The sequence below is a fragment of the Rhincodon typus genome, chromosome 10, assembly GCF_021869965.1.
Source record: "Rhincodon typus isolate 14 chromosome 10, sRhiTyp1.1, whole genome shotgun sequence".
NCBI classification, from domain to species: Eukaryota; Metazoa; Chordata; class Chondrichthyes; order Orectolobiformes; family Rhincodontidae; genus Rhincodon; species Rhincodon typus.
This window is the reverse complement of record NC_063341.1, coordinates 80,644,630-80,663,027: the sequence shown is the minus strand read 5'-3', so window position 1 is coordinate 80,663,027 and position 18,398 is coordinate 80,644,630.

Sequence of the window (18,398 nt, the reverse complement as noted above, 5' to 3'; positions counted from 1 at the left end):
TCCGACAGTGCGGCACTCCCTCAGTACTGACCCTCTGACAGTGCGGCACTCCCTCAGTACTGACTCTCTGACAGTGCAGCTCTCCCTCAGTACTGACCCTCCGACAGTGCAGCACTCCCTCAGTACTGACCCTCCGACAGTGCGGCACTCCCTCAGTACTGACCCTTCGACAGTGCGGCACTCCCTCAGTGCTGACCCTCCGACAGTGCGGCGCTCCCTCAGTGCTGACCCTCCGACAGTGCGGCGCTCCCTCAGTGCTGACCCTCCGACAGTGCGGCGCTCCCTCAGTACTGACCCTCCGACAGTGTGGCACTCCCTCAGTATTGACCCCCCGAGTGTGCGGCACTCCCTCAGTATTGACACTCTGACAGTGCGGCACTCCATAACGGCTGCATTGAAGTTTTCTTTGTTTTTGAGACCTAGTTCACAAGTGAGATTTGATCCTGGAAGTTTGTGATGTGGAAGTGAAAGAGCTGCTAACTGTGTAGCAGCTGACACAAAAACAGAATCTCTTTTGTTGCATAAACTATTGACTGACTGCCCTGCAGTCTATTCCTGTGCTGCTTCTTTCCTCAGCTTAGAGTCACACAACACTACGTTATAGTCCCACAAGCTTTCGGAGTCTCAGTCCTTCAGGTGTTCGTGAGAGAGGTGGCATCCGACACAGAATTTGTAAGAGATCAAAGGGTCATAGAACTGATGCGAAAGTGTTGAACAAACTTAAGATGGCTGTTAAATCTTTAATCAGTTAGAAAGGATTAATGTGCAAATCCCAGGATTTCTTTGAAGTCACTGCCTCGAGATAACTAAAGGTTATAACTGAAAAAAACCTAACTAAAGGTTTTTTCAGTACAACAGAGGTGACATCTCAGGTCAGACGTTGCATTTTAGGTGTGAGGTCTTGTGTAAAATCTGAGGGTATCTTAACTTGGAATCTGACTGGTTTTATTTCCAAAGTAGGAATTTATATAATGTCACATTGACCATCTACAAATTGTGTGCTTTTTGAATATATCTGCAAATACAAATCTAAAAATGCAAATTCACCCCCTACATTTATATGTGTGTGTCCACGCGTATGTATGTGTGTGTGTGAGAGAGAGAGTGTGTGTGTGTGTGTGTGTGTGTTTATGTGTGTGTGCATGAGCGTGAGTGTGCATGCTTGAGAGAGAGAACGTGTGTGTGCATGTGTGTGTACGTGTGTGTGTGTGAGAGAGAGTGTGCGTGCGTGTGTGTGTGTGTGTTTGTGTGTGTATGTGTGTGAGAGAGAGAGAGTGCATGTTTGTGTGTGTGTATGTGTGAGTGTGTGAGAGAAAGAGTGTGCGTGTGTGAGTGTGTGTGGTTGTGTGTGTAGTGTGTGAGAGAGTGTACGTGTGTGTGTGTGTGTTTGTGTGTGTATGTGTGTGAGAGAGAGAGAGTGCATGTTTGTGTGTGTGTATGTGTGTGTGTGTGAGAGAGAGAGTGTGCGTGTGTGAGTGTGTGTGTGGGATGTCCAGGTGTGCTGGCTTTGTGTATCTTTGGAAGGCAATCGAAGTCCCCGACTCAAGAAATGTGCGGTGGGAGAGAGTGTACGGTAGTGGATCAAAAATCTTGTTCAGTCTGTTGAGTTCACGAATGTCCCATCATATCAGGCAATGGGACCCCGTATGAGAAACTCTCTGATTATATCGAAGGCACCATGAAACCCATTGTATAAGGAACCCCCAGCTTCTGTTGCAACACTACAGATCCCTTACAGAGACAAGCACTCACAGTCCAGTCGAACCTGGAACATTCCACATCACAATGGACATTTCGTCACTCTACACCAACATCCACCATGATGACAGCATCACTGCAACAGCTTCAGTGCTCAATACCAACAACTGCCAATTTCCAGACACCATCCTACAACTCCTCCGCTTCTTCCTCGACCACAACCTCCATCATCCAGTACTTCCCCAGAGCGGAGAGACTATGCCATGTTCCTCACAGCCTTCAACACGTCGTCGATGATGATAAGCATCTCCACTTCTCACCTTCAAACAACCACCAAAACTTAAACAGACCATTGTTCACAGCAAACTACCCAGCCTCAGGACAACATCAACCACACAACCCTGTCATGGTAACCTCTGCAAGACATGTCAGACCATTGACATGGACACTACCATCACACATGGGAACACCACCCACCACGTACATGGCAGATACTCATGTGACTCGGCCAACGTTGTCTATCTCATACGCTGCAGGCAAGGATACCCCAGGACACGGTATATTGGAGAGACCATGCAGACGCTACAACAACAGATTAATGGACACCGCACAACAATCACCAGGCAGGGATGTTCCCTTCCAGTCGGGGAACACTTCAGCGGGTCAAGGACATTCAGCCTCAGACCTTCAGATAAACATTCTCCAAGGCGGATTTCGGGATACACAACGACATGGAGTCACCGAGCAGAGGCTGTGTGGCATTTTATAAGTTCCTACTTTGGAAATAAAACCAGTCTGACTCTAAATTAGTACACACCCAGATTCTACACAATGTCTCACACCTAATATGCAGTGTCTGACCTGAGATGTCATCTCTGGTATACTGTTAAAACCTTTAGTTACCTTGGGGCAGTGACTTGAAAGAAATTCTGGGATTTGCATATTAATCCTTTCTAACTGGTTAAAGATTTAACAGACATCTTAGGTTTGTTCAACACATTTGCATCAGTTCTATAACCCTTAGATCTTTTGCTTATAAATTCTGTGTCTGATGCTACCTCTCTCACTAACACCTGAAGAAGGACTGAGGCTCTGAAAGTTTGTGATTTCACATAAACCTGTTGGACTATAACCTGGTGTTGTGTGATTTCTGACCTTGTCCACCCCAGTCCAATGCCGGCAGCTCCACTTCATCGCTTCTTTCCTTATTTTCAGCTGTACAGGATGGGAACTGTTCTGTCCAGCTCCAGGATGCTGGTGCTAATGCTCTGATTGATGTTTCTGGTTACTGCTCTGAGTATTTCACTCTCTAACTCTCTCACCAAGTCACTAATTCAGGGTAAACTGTTCATGTGTCTGGATTGTAATCAATCTCACTTCCAGAGCAGCTCCGATCACATGTATCATCTCTGAGGAATCTGTGATATTCAAAGCATGGTTCTTAAAATAAAGGCAGTGGATTGAATTTTATTCAGCAGGAATATCTTTCCCAGTCTCACATGGGGAAAATGTTTCATTGCTGGGTGTGCATACAAAGACGAACTCTGAGTTCATTTTCAATCAGTTTAGTTGATGCTAGCACATTAGAATTTATGAAATAAATTGAAGTGAATAATATTTATATTTCACATCAGGCACTTGGGAAATCGAGTTTGTGCAGTTTAAATTGAAGAAAGCATTTTAATGTTTACAAAATGATTAGTCTCTGATTCTGAATCATACAATGCTCAATAACTACTCATTCCCTGCTTCAGAACCGACACAGACAATACGAAGCAAGTCTACTGTATTACAGAATTCTGATCCCAAACACAACAAAATCTCACAACAAAATACATGTACTTAGAAATAAGTTTTCATCATCTCAGGAGATTAAGAGCTTTAAAACAGGTGCAATACATTTTGAAGTGTTGTAATGTAGCTAAAACATTTTCTATTTTCATTTTGAAGGATGCTGCAGCAACAAAGCAGTACTGATCAGACAGATGTTTGTGAGTCTGGAAGGACCTGAGAAGGTAAAAATTCCATTGAGAGCAATTGGCAATATCCATTGTGATGAAGGAATGAGGTTTAGGGAGGGTGAGTAAATTAGCCAGTGTCCCCCTGACAATTTTTATGTAAGTTTTTTTAATTCATCCATGGCACATGAATATCACTGGCTGGCCAGCGCTTTTTGCCCATTCCTAGTTGTCCTTGTTAAGATGGTGATGAGCTGCAATCCACCTGTTGTAGGTTGACCCACAATACCCTTAGGGAGAGAATTCCAGGATTTTGACCCAGTGACACTGAAGGTGCAGTGATATATTTCCAGGTCAGGATGGTGAGTGGCTTGGCAGAAAATCTGCAGGTGTTAGTGTTCCCATGTATCTGCTGCCCATGTCCTTCTGATGGAAGTGATTGTAGACCTTGAAGGTGCTGTCTAAAGAGCCTTGGTGAGTTTCTGCAGTGCATCTTGTAAATAGTACACACTGCTGTTACTGAGCATTGATGGGGGAGGGAGTGAATGTTTGTGGATGTGGTGCCAATCAAGTGGGCTGCTTTGTCCTGGATGGTGTTTTGTTATTGAATATTGTTGGAGCTGCACATATCCAGGCAAGTGGAGAGTGTTCCATTACACTCCTGACTTGTACCTTGTAGAGGACAGGCTTTGGGGAGTCAGGAGGTGAGTTACTTGCTGTAGTAGCCATAACCTCTAACCTGCTTTTGTAGCCACTGTGTTTATATGGCTAGTCTATTTAAGTTTCTGGTCAGTGGTAATCCCCAGGATGTTAATAGTGGGTTTCAATGATGGTCTCACTAACAATTGTGTTTTTTGAAGATGTAACAAAGAGGATTGATGAGAGCAGAGCATGATCGATATGGAGTTCAGGAAAGGATTCGACAAAATTCCTCATGAGAGACTGGTTAGCAAAGTTAGATCACACGGAATACAGGGAGAACTAGCCATTCGGATACAGAACTGGCTCAAAGGTAGAAGACAGAGGGTGGTGATGGAGGGATGCTTTTCAGACTGGAGGCCTGTGACCAGTGGTGTATCACAAGGATCGGTGCTGGGTCCACTGTTTTTTGTCATTCATATAAATGGTTTCAATGTGAATATAGGAGGTACGGTTAATACATTTACAGATGACACCAAATTTAGAGGTGTAGTGGGCAGTGAAGAAGGTTACCTCAGAGTACATTGGCCATTGATTAGATGGGCCAATGGACCAAGGAGTGGCAGATGGAGTTTACTTCAGATAAATGTGATTTGCTACATTTTGGAATGGCAAATCTAATGCTATTATCGCTGGACTGTTAATCCAGAGACCGAGATAATGTTCTGGGGACCCAGGTTCAAATCCTGCCGCAGCAGATGGTGGAATTCGTATTCAATAAATATCTGCAATTAAGAGTCTAATGATGGCAATGAATCCATTGTCAATTGTCGGAAAAACCCATCTGGTTCACTAATGTCCTTCAGAACAAAAGAACAAAGAACAAAGAACAAAGAACAAAGAACAAAGAACAAAGAAAATTACAGCACAGGAACAGGCCCTTCGACCCTCCAAGCCTGCGCTGATCCAGATCCTCTATCTAAACCTATAGTCTATTTTCCAAGGATCTGTATCCCTCTGCTCCCTGCCCATTCATGTATCTGTCCAGATACATCTTAAATGACGCTATCGTGCCCGCCTCTACCACCTCCACCGGCAACGCGTTCCAGGCACCCACCACCCTCTGCGTAAAGAACTTTCCACGCATATCTCCCTTAAACTTTTCCCCTCTCACCTTGAAATCGTGACCCCTAGTAATTGAGTCCCCCACTCTGGGAAAAAGCTTCTTGCTATCCACCCTGTCGAGATCTCTCATGATTTTGTAGACCTCAATCAGGTCCCCCCTCAACCTTTGTCTTTCTAATGTAAATAATCCTCATCTACTCAACCTCTCTTCATAGCTAGCGCCCTCCATACCAGGCAACATCCTGGTGAACCTCCTCTGCACCCTCGCCAAAGCATCCACATCCTTTTGGTAATGTGGCGACCAGAACTGTAAGCAGTATTCCAAATGTGGTTGAACCAAAGTCCTATACAACTGTAACATGACCTGCCAACTCTTGTACTCAATACCCCGTCCCATGAATGAAAACATGCCGTATGCCTTCTTGACCACTCTATCCACCTGCGTTGCCACCTACAGGGTACAATGGACCTGAACACCCAGATCTCTCTGTGCATCAATTTTCCACAGGACTTTTCCATTCACTGTATAGTTCGCTCTTGAATTGGATCTTCCAACATGCTTCACCTTGCATTTGCCTGGATTGAACTCCATCTGCCATTTCTCTGCCCAACTCTCCAATCTATCTATATTCTGCTACATTCTCCAACAGTCCCCTTCACTATCTGCTACTCCACCAATCTTAGTGTTATCTGCAAACTTGTTAATCAGACCATCTATACCTTCCTCCAGATCATTTTTATGTATATCACAAACAACAGTGGTCCCAACACGGATCCCTGTGGAACACCACTGGTCACAGTTCTCCATTTTGAGAAACTCCCTTCCACTACAACTCTCTGTCTCCTGTTGCCCAGCCAGTTCTCTTTCCATCTAGCTAGTACACCCTGGACCCCATGCGACTTCACTTTCTCCATCAGCCTACCATGGGGAACCTTATCAAATGCCTTACTGAAGTCCATGTATATGACATCTACAGCCCTTCCCTCATCTATCAACTTTGTCACTTCCTCAAAGAATTCTATCAAGTTGATAAGACATGACCTTCTCTGCACAAAACCATGCTGCATATAACTAATAAGCCCATTTTCTTCCAAATGTAAATAGATCCTATCCCTCAGTATCTTCTCCAGCAGCTTCCCCACCACTGACGTCAGGCTCACCGGTCTATAATTACCTGTATTATCCTTGCTACCCTTCTTAAACAAGGGGATAACATTAGTAATTTTCTAGTCCTCCGGGACCTCACCCGTGCTCAAGGATGCTGCAAAGATATCTGTTATCTTGAGGGGAGAAAACTGCTATCCTTACCTGGTTTGGCCTACATGTGACTCCCGATGCACAGCAATGTGGTTTGAACTGGCCCCTGGTCAATTAGGGATGGGCAATAAATGCTGCCTGGTCAGCAATCCCCTCATCCCATTAATGAATAAAAAGAAAGGGCAGGACTTACACACTTAACGGTAAGGTCCTGGGAAGTGTTGCTGAACAAAGAGACCTTGTGGTACAGGTACATAGTTCCTTGAAAGTGGAGTCACAGGTAGACAGGGCGGTGAAGAAGACATTTGGCATGCTTGCCTTTATTGGTCAGTGCATTGAGTTTAGGAGTTGGGAGGTGATGTTGCAGCTGTACAGGACATTGATTTGGCCACTTTTGGAATACTGAATGCAGTCCTGGTCTCCCTGCTATAGGAAGGATGTTGTGAAACTTGAAAGGGTTCAGAAAAGATTTACAAGGATGTTGCCAGGTTTGGAGGGTTTGAGCTATAGGGTGATGCAGAATAGGCTGAGGCTATTTTCCCTGGAGTGTCGGAAGCTTAGGGGTGGCCTTATAGAGGGTTATAAAATCATGAGGTATATAGATAGGTGAATTATGGTAGTAAAACATAAGATATGGAGGGTAGTTTGATCTTAGAGTAGGATAATAAGTCAGCACAACATCATGGGCTGAAGAGCCTGTACTGTGCTGTCCTGTTCTATGTTCTATGTTCTTTTACCTGGAGTGATGGAGTCCAAAACTAGAGTGTGTAGGTTTAAGGTGAGAGGGGAAAGATGTAAGGAGGAGGGTAAAGGAACCTAAGGGGCAACTTTTTCACACAGAGGGTGGTCCGTGTATGGAATGAGCTGCCAGAGGAGGTGGTGGAGGTTGGTACAATTACAACATTTAAAAAGTGTCTGGATGGGCACATGAAAAGGAAGGGTTTAGAGGGATATGGGGCCAAACGCTGGTAAATGGGACTAAATTACTTTAGAATATGAGGTTAAGTTGGACGAGTTGGTCCATGCTGTACAGACCTATGAGTCTATGACTCAATAGTGCTATTGAGTATCAAGGGACAGTGGTTACATTGTCCCTTATTAGAGATGGTCACTGCCTGGCAATAATTTGGCACAAATGTTGAATGCCACTTGTCAGCCGAAGTGGATATTGTTGTGATCTTTCTGAATGTGGCTGTGGACTGGTCCAGTCTGAAGAGTAATAAATACAAGCATATGAAGAACAGAAAGAGACCATTCAGCCCTTTAAGCCTACTCTGTAGTTCAAAAGCTCATGGCTGGTCTGTTTGCCTTCCAAATTCAATCTTCCCATGTCTCCTCAATGACGTCTGATTTCCCTATCTGACAAAAATCCATTCACCTCCATTAAGAAGGATGTTCTCAGTGACTGGGGAGTCCAGAGCCAGGGGTCACACTCTAAGGAAATGAAACAATCCATTTAGGACTGAGATGAAGAGAAAAGATTTTTCTCAGAGAGTGGTGAGCCTGTGGAATTCCGTGTTACAGAAAGCAGTCGAGAACATAAGAAACAGGGCGAGGAATAGGCCATCTGACCCCTTGAGCCTGCTCCACCATTCAATAAGATCATGGCTGATCTTTTCATGGACTCAGCTCCACTTACCTGCCCAGTCACCATAACTCTTAATTCTTTTACTATCTACCTTTGTCTTAAAAGTATTCAACAAGGTAGCCTCAACTACTTCACTGGGCAGGGAATTCCACAGATTCACAAACATTTTGGCAAAGAAGTTTCTCCTCAACTCAGTCCTAAATCTGCTCTCCCTTAGTTTGAGGTTATGCCCCCTAGTTCTAATTTTACCCACCAGTGGAGACAACACCCCACCCCCAACCCCACCATTTCTATCTTATCTATTCCCTTCGTAATTTTATACTTTTCCATAAGATCCCCCCTCATTCTTCTTAATTCCAATGAATATGGTCCCAGTCTATTCAATCTCTCCTCACAAGCCAACCCTCTCAACTCCAGAATCAACCTTGTGAACCTCCTGTGCACCCCCTCCACAGCCCAGTACATCCTTTCTCAAGTAAGGAGTACACAGTACTCCAGGTTTGGCTTCACCAGCACCTTATACAGCTGCAGTGTAACCTCCAAAAGAATTGCGGATGCTGTAAATCTGGAACAAAAACAAAGTTGCCGGAGAAGCTCAGCATCTGTGAAGGAGGAAACAGAGTTAACGGTTCGGGGCCGGTGACCCTTCCTCAGTTCTGCCAGACCTGCTGAGCTTTTACAGTAACTTTGTTTTTGTGCAATGTAACCTCCCTGTTTTTAAATTTGATTGCTCTCACAATGTAGGACAATATTCCATTTGCCTTCTTAATTACCTGCTGCACCTACAAACCAACTTGTTGTGATTCATACACAAGGACACCCAGATCCCTCTGCACAGCACCATGCTGCAAATTTTTACCATTTAAATAATCATCCTTTTTGCTGTTATTCCTACCAAAGTGGATGACCTCACATTTACCAACATTGTATTCCACCTGCCAGACCTTTGCCCACTCACTTAACCAGCTATATACATAAGACCATAAGACATAGGAGCAGAAATTAGGCCATTCAGCCCATCAAGAACCTATCAATTTCAGTCTTAAATATAAGGAATGACCTGGCCTCCACAGCCTTCTGTGGCAGTGAATTCCATAGATTCATCACTCTCTGGCTGAAGAAGTTTATGCTTATCTTCGTTCTAAAAGGTCTTCCCTTTACTCTATGGCTGTGCCCTCGGGTCCTAGTCTCTCCTACCAATGAAAACATCTTCCCAACATCCACTCTGTCCAGGCCATTCAGTATTCTGTAAGGTTCAATTAAATCCCCCCTCATCCTTCTAAACTCCAATGAGTATAGTCCCAGAGTCCTCAAACGTTCCTCATATGTTAAGCTTTTCATTCCTAGGACCATTCTTGTGAACCTCCTCTGAACCCGCTCCAGGGCCAGTACATCCTTCCTGAGATATGGGGCCCAAAACTGCACACAATACTCCAAATGTGGCCTGAACAGAGCCTTATAAAGCCTCAGGAATACATCCCTGCTTTTATATTCACGTCCTCTCAAAGTAAATGCCAACATTGCATTTGCCTTCCTGACTACTGACTCAACCTGCAAGTTTACCTTGAGAGAATCCTGGACTCGAACTCCCAAGTCTCTTTGCCCTTCAGATTTCTGAATTTTCTCTCCATTTAGAAAATAGTCCATGCTTTTATTCTTCATACCAAAGTGCATGACCTCACACTTTCCCACGTTGTACTCCATCTGCCACTTCTTTGCCCACTCTCCTAACCTGTCCAAATCCTTCTGCAGCCCCCCCACCTCCTCAATACTACCCGTCCCTCCACCTAGCTTTGTATTGTCTGCAAACTTAGCCAGAATATTTCAGTTCCTCAGTTCCTTCATCTTTATACATTAATGTATAAAGTGAAAAGTTGTGGTCCCAACACACTGCAAACTTTCAGAGTCCTCTGCCTGCTTTGCTCTACTACTCATCTTAGTGTCATCCACAAACTTTAACACATTACATGTGGTCTCCAACTCTAAATCATCTATGTAAATTGTATGCAATTGCGGTCCCAACACTGATCCCTGAGACACACCACTAGCCACTGGTCGCTAACTGGAAAAACATCCATTTATCCCCATTCTGCTTTCTGTAGTTAACGAATCCTCTATCCATGCTAATACATTACTCGTAATGCTGTGCACCTTTATTTAACGCAGCAGCCTTTTGTGCTGCACCGTGTTGGAACGTTTGAATATTTTCAAGAAGGAGTTAGATATAGTTCATGAGGTTAAAAGGATCTTTTCTATGTTTCTATGTCTGAAAAAGTGACTCTACCACCTTTAAGAGGCAGAAAGTTTCAAAGTCACACACAACACACTTATCACAGTGTCATTTGTGAATTTATCCACCATGCCACCAATCTCATCAACTAATTTATTGATGTAAATTGTAAAACATTGAGGTCTATCACATCCTGACAATCCAATAAAGACCCATTTCTTTATACTCTCTCTTTTCTGTCAGCTGGCCAGTCTTCTCATGTTACCTCGTGTACTCCCTACACCATGACTGCCTACTTTGTGCAATAACCTTTTGTGAAAACTTGTCAAATGGCTTCTAGAAATCCAAGTACAACACATTAATGGGCTTCCTTTTATACACAGCATATGTTAACCCTTCAATAACACAAAACTAATTTAGATGATGTGAAAATTGAGGGAGTAGAGAGGTGGATAACCTTAGACTATAGAAGGATATAGCTGAGCTGGTCAGATGGACTGATCAGAGGCAAATGGAATTCAATCTGGATAAGTGTGAGGTAATGCACTTAGGCAGGACCAGCAAGAGAAGGGAAAACATGATGAATGATAGATTACCCTGGGAAGTAATGAGGATCGGGGGACCTTGGTGTATACATCCACCATTCCCTTAAGATAGTGGGACAGGTAGATAAATTCGTAAAGAAGGCAAATGGGATACCGGCCTTTATTACCTGAAGCATAGAGTTTAAGAGCGGGGAGGTTGTGCTGGAGCTGTATAAAACGTTGGTTTGGCCACAGCTAGAGTATCGTGTGCAGTTCTGGAATGCACATTATAAGACGGATGTGATAAGAGGTAGGGGTGGAGATTAGAAAGACCTTAGGATTAGAGTAAAAGTTCAGCACAACATTGAGGGCCGAAGGGCCTGTACTGTGCTGTACTGTTCTATGTTCTATGTGATACACTGGAGTGGCTGCACAGAGAGATTTACCAGGATGTTGCTCGGTCTGGAGAGTTTCAGTGATGAAGAGAGTTTGGACAGACTGGGGTTGTTTTTATTGGAGCAGAGGAGATTGTGAGGGGACATGATTGAGATGTATAAAATGATGAGGGGCATAGATAGGGTAGACAGGAAGAACCATTTCCTCTTGTTGGAGGGATCAATGACTGGGGGCATTGTTTTTTTTCTGCCATTTGTTGTAAGTGATAAGGCCTGTCACTCATTTTTGTGTGGATGTATGCTTTTCCCATAAGTTTAATGCTTTCCCTAATTTCTTCAGTTAATCACAGATGGTGGGCCATAGTTTTAAAATTTTTCTTTATAGGAGGAATATACTTATGATGAATATTCTGAAATATTCCCTTAAATGTCTGCCATGGTATTTCTGTGTCACCTGATTGAGAATGTCACTTCACTTCAGTTTGTTCAGTTTTTGTGCTCATGTAGTTGCTTTTACTTAAGTTTAAGACACTAGTCTTAGACCCAATCTTCTACCTTTCAGAGAATATGTAAGATTCAATTATATTGTTCACTGCTTCCTAAAGGTAGCAGTTCCTTGTTCTGAGGTCATTAATTAACCCTGTCACATTACACAACATTAAGTCTAATATAACCTGTTCTCTGGTTGGGTTCATAACATGTTGCTCTAAAATTCCATCTCAAAAGCATTTCCATGAACTCCTCATCAAGGCTACTACTGCTAATCTGATTCTTCCATTTCATATTTAAATGGAAGTTACACAGGATTATTGGTGTTCCTTTATCACAACCACCCAAAATTTGTCATATACATCATCCTTCATTGTAGTTACTGATTGGGGGGAGGGGGAGGGGGTGGGGGCTGTGCTGTAGTGAATGATTCTCTCCCTGACTCTTCCTCATCACCACCCAAACAGATTGTACATCCTGATCGCCTGAACCAGTGCACCTCGACCATCCCTGATTCACAGTGCTGCCCTTCCACCTTTACCCAGCTTCTTATTTTTCTTGAATGTTTTATGCCTCAATATTCTGACCCAATTGTTATTTGCAGCCACATCTCAAATCATATTTATTCTATTCAATGTGTACTATCGATTCACATACAAAGGATTTAATTTTGTTATCTTGACTGCTTGTATATTCAGGCTTTTTCCTTTCCATTTCTTCCTGCCATCCTCTGACCTTCATGTTTCATTATAGTATTTTGCTCCCCTGCCTCAGTTTTATTCCTTGGTTTATTTCATTTACCTGTGTTTTATCCCCTTGTTTAGATTAAAGCTCTCTCTTCTTGCCTAGTTAAGCAGCACACAAGAACACCAGACCTGAATATTGCTGGACATTGTGCAATTATCAGCAAACATTCCCACTTCTGACCTTAAGATGGAGGGAACATCATTGATGAAGCAGCTGAAGATGGTTGGGCCAAGAACAATACCCTGAGGACCCCCTGCAGAGATGTCCTGGAGCTGAGATGACTGGTCTCCAACAATAACAACCATCTTCCTATGTGCCCGGTATGGCTCCAACCAGTGGAGAGTTTTATCGTTGAATCCCACTGATTCTGGTTTTGATCAGGCTCCGTGGTTCCTCATTGGGTCATATTGGTGGTAAGGATCATCACTCCAACCTCCCCTCTGGTGGTCAGCTCTTTTGATCCTCTGTCACAGAAAACCTTGTAACAGAAACTGCTGCCATAGATACCCCTGCTGCATATACCCCTGACGTGGAGGTGCTGGTGTTGGACTGGGGTGGACAAAGTCAGAAGTCACATGACACTAAGGGTTATAGTCCAACAGGTTTGTTTGACATTACAAGCTTTTGTAGCATTGCCCCTTCATCAGGTGAATGTCAGGTCAGCTGATGAAGGGTCAGGCTGCGTTCCAAAAGCTTGTGATTTCAAATAAACCTGTTGGACTATAACCTGGTGTCATGTATACCCCTGCCATATGTATCTGTGCTGCAGAAACCCTGCTACTGAATATAGTTCAACACAATCTTGAAATAACCATGTAAATGTAAAATTGTTGAATATTCAGTAGGTGACAGATTAGGTATGTGGAAGCCTGGTCTAGATTGAATATTTTCTGCAGATCATTACTGAAGTGGCAAGCTGAGACTTTGAAGCAGCTAATGTACTTTCCTAATTAAAAAAAAGGTCAGAAATATAGTCATGGGACTTACTGACATGTTAGCTTTGTATTCAGGAGCTGAGCAACATGGGATTAGAAAGCTATCAGACATGCAGACAGAACGAATACATTCATAGGCCTCAAATCCGAGCAAGCGAGTTTAATTTATGATAGATCATCAAAGCTCAGGGGGATGGTTATCAATTCATGGTGAATAATTTGCTTACTGCTGAGAATAGACTGACTGGTCAATAAGTATAGTCTATCCCTCACTCACTGTCTCAAATAAAGGTACAACTTTTGCAGTTCCTCTCACACTATCCCAGTGAAGATTGGAAAATGATGGTCTGACCATCCATTATTTCTTTCCTGCCTTCTTTGAACTATCCCTTCTCAGCTCATGTGGGGAGGATGCTAAGAAGCTGTAAGGTGACTTGGACACACAGTAAGAGTGGGAAAATACTTGGCAAATGCAATATAATGTAGATGAATATGAGGTTATGCACTTTGGTCACAGAAACAGGAAGGTGAATCTGAATGGTGACAGTTTAGGGAAAGGTGAGGTGCAATGAGACCTGGGTATCCTGGTGGAACGGTTGCTGATGGTTGGTATGCAGGTGCAGCAAGTGGTGAGGAAAGCTAATGGCATGCTGGCCTTCATAGCAAGAGGGTTTGAGCGCCGGAGTAAGGATGTCTTGCTGCAGGTATACAGGGCCTTGGTGAGGCTACACTTGAGTATTGTGTACAGTTTTGGTCTCCTAGTCTGAGGAAGGACATTCTTGTTATTGAGGGAGTCCAGTGAAGGTTCCCCAGACTGATTCCTGGGATGGCAAGACTGATATGTGAAGGAAGACTGGATCAAACTGGGCTTGTACTTGCTGGAATTTACAAGAATGAGAGGGGGATCTCATAGAAGCATAAAATCCTGGTGGCCCTGTACAGGCTGGATGTGGGAAGAATGTTCCCAATGTTAGGGAAATTCAGAACAAAGGGTCAGAGTCTAAGAATAAAGGGTAAGCCATTCAGGACTGAGATGAGGAACAATTTCTTCACTCGGAGAGTTGTGAACATCTCCTTTGAACTTTCCCCATCTCACCTTAAAAACACACTCCCTAGTATTAGACATTTTAACTTTGGGAAAAAGATTCTGACTGTCAACATAATCTATGCCTCTCATAATTTTATAGACTTCTATCAAGTCTCCCCTCAGCCTCCACCACACCAGCGAAAACAACCCAAGCTTTTCCAGTCTTTCCTTATAGCTCATACCCACTAATCCAGGCAGCATCCTTGTAAACCATTTCTGCACCCTCTCCGAAGCCTCCACATCCTTCCTGTAATGTGGCAACCAGCACAATACTCTAAGTGTGGCCTAACCAAAGTTTTATAAAGCCGCAACTGACTCTTGTACTCAATTTCCTCACCAACAAAGGCTAGCATTCCATATGCCTTCATTGCCACCCTATCTACTTGCGTGGCCACTTTCAGGGAGCTACAGACTTGATTCCCAAGATCCTTCTGTACATCAATGCTGTTCAGGGTACTGCCATTAACTGTACACTTTTCCTTAACATTTGATCTCCCAAAGTGCAGCACCTCACACTTCCCCGGATTAAACTCCATCTGCCATTTCTCCACCCATTTCTGCAACTGATCTATATCTTGCTATATCCTGTGACAAACTTCTACACCATCCACAACTCCAGTGATCTTTGCATCACCTGCAAACTTACTAACCTAACCATCTACATTTTCACTCCTCCTTCCTAACATCAACCTGTTCGAGCATATCTGCCTGTTTCATGCTGTCCTCACAAACATCAAGATCCCTCTCACTGGTGAATACTGAAGCAAAGTATTCATTAAGTACCTCCCCTACCTCCTACGACTCCACGCACAAGTTCCCTCCACTGTCCCTGATTGGCCCTACCCTCACTCTGGCCATCCTCTTGTTCCTCACATAAGTATAGAACACCTTGGCGTTTTCCTTGATCCTACCCGCCAAGGTTTTCTCATACCCTCTTCTAGCTCTCCTAAATCCATTCTTCAGTTCCTTCCTGGCTACCTTCTCAACGTCGAGAGCCCTGTCTTATCCTTGCTTCCTCAACCTTAAGTAAGCTTCCTTCTTCCTCTTGACTAGGTGTTAAACATGTCTTGTCATCCTAGGTTCCTTCACCTTACCATCCCTTCCTTGCCTCAGTGGGACAGACCTATCCAGTACTTGTAGCAACTGCTCCCTAAACAACCTCCACATTTCTATCGTGCATTTCCCTGAGAACATCTGATCCCAATTTATGCTCTGCAGTTCTTGCCTAATAGTATTGTAATTCCCCCTCCCCAAATTAAATATTTTCCCATACCGTCTGCTCCATGACTATAGTAAAGGTCAGAGAGTTGTGATCACTATCACCGAAAAGCTCTCCCACTGAGAGATCTGACCCCTGGCCTGGTTAGTTGCCAAGCACCAAATCCAGTATGGCCTCCCCTCTAGTCGGCCTATCTACATATTGAGTCAGAAATCCTTCCTGGACACACCTGACAAAATCTGCTTCATCTAAACTATTTGCACTAAGGACGTTCCAGTCTATATTAGAGAAGTTGAAGTTGCCCATGACAACAACCCTATTACTGCTGCACCTCTCCACAATCTGTCTCCCAATCTGTTCCTCAGTGTCTCTGTTGCTACTTGGGGTGTCTATAGAAAACTCACAATAAAGTGACTGTTCTTTTCCTGTTTCTGACTTCCACCCATACTGACTCAGTGGAGAAACCCTTCTCCATGACCTCCCTTTCTGCAGCTGTGATACCATCCCTGATTAGCAATGCCACTCCCCCACCTCTTTTACCTCCCTCCCTATTTCTTTTGAAACAACAATACTCCAGAACATCCAACAACCATTCCTGCCCCTGCATTACCCAAGTCTCCGTAATGGCCACAACATCGTAGTTCCAAGTACTGGTCCATGCTCTAAGTTCATCACCCTTATTCCTGACACTTCTTGCATTGACGTAGACACACCTCAACCTGTCACACTGACTGCAACATTTCCCTATCAACTGCTTATCCTTCCTCATAGACTGTCTGCTCACTCTATCTGCCTGTATACCAGTGACCCCATCCTCTGATCTGTAGCTCCGGTTCCCATCCCCCTGCCAAACTAGTTTAAACCCTCCCGAAGAGCTCTCGCAAGCCTCCCGCCCCGGATATTGGTGCCCCTCCAGTTCAGGTGCAACCCATCCTTCCTGTACAGGTCCCACCTTCCCCAGAAGGTATCCCAATGATCCACAAACCTGAAGCCCTCCCTCCTACACCAGTTCTGTAGCTACGTGTTCAGCTGCACTTGCTCTCTATTCCTAGCCTCACTAGCCCGTGGCACCGGTAGTAATCCTGAGATTACTACTCTGCTCGTCCTGCATTTTAGCTTCCAATCTAACTCCCTATATTCACTTTTCGGGTCCTCATCCCGTTTCCTAGATACATCATTGGTATTGATGTGTACCACAACTTCTGGCTGCTCTCCCTTCCCCTTAAGAATCCTGCAGACTCGATCCGAGACATCCCAGGAGGCAGCATACCATCTGGGAGTCTCGTTCGGTACCACAGAATCTCCTGTGAGGAGAGATTGACCACGTTAGGATTTTTTTCGTCGGAGTTCAGATGAATGAGGGGGGATCTCACAGAGACTTATAAAATTCTAACAGGACTGGACAGGGTAGATACAGGGACGGTGTTCCCGATGGTGGGTGTGACCAGAACCAGGGGTCACAGAATGAGGATTTGGTGTAGACCATTTAGGACGGAGATGAGGAGACATTTCTTCACCCAAAGAGTGGTGAGCCTGTGGAATTCATTACCACAGGAAATAGTTGATTCCAAAACATTGAATGTATTCAAGAGGTGACTTGATATAACACTTGGGGTGAATGTGATCAAAGGTTATGGGGAGAAAGCAAAATTAGGTTATTGAGTTGGACAATCAGCCATGATCATGATGAATGGTGGAACAGGCTCAAAAGGCTGAATGGCCTCTCTTGCTCCTATCTTCTGTGTTTCTTAATTAGAGTTAATGTTTCAGATCCGGTGTTCCTCCCTCAGAACTGATGGTAGTTCGGAAAATGTCGGTTTTTATGCAGAAGATAGAGTGGTGGGAGGGGGCATAGCAGAACAGTTGGATAGACAAAGGAGTTGATAATGATCTGGCTGGGAGGGTGAACATCTGTGATTGAGGACTGTTAGTGACTTAGAATAGGTAGTGTGTAATGGCAGGCTCTGTGATAACAAGGCCTGGTGTGTGGGGTAGGGGACTGGGACATGGACTCGATATTGAGTCTGGAGGGCTGCAAGGTCCTCAAGCAGAAAATGAAATATTGTTCCTCCAGCTTGTGCTGAGCTTCGCTGGAACACTGCAGCAAGCCAGAGACAGAGATGTTGGCCAGGGAACAGATTGGTCTGTTAAAGTGGCAGGCGACAGGAAGTTCTGGGTCTTTTTTGTGAGCAGAATGTAGATGTTCTGCAAAGCGGTCGCCCAGTTGACGGTACTTTTGTTTCTGGTTTACAGCATCAACAGTTCTTTCAGTTTTTAATATATTGATAATTTTTGTTTATGTTATACCTTAGACTGTTATTTATCAAGTGTGGTTAAGATCAATAGAGTATTTTTGAGGATCACTGAATGTTTGAATTTCAGTGTGTTGTGAATCCAGTGACGGTGAGGCTGATTTGACTTGGCTTGCTATCTCTGTGTTACAACATTGATGAGAAACAGCGTGAAAACCTGCTGGGCCTAGCAGTGAGAATCACTCCACACAACT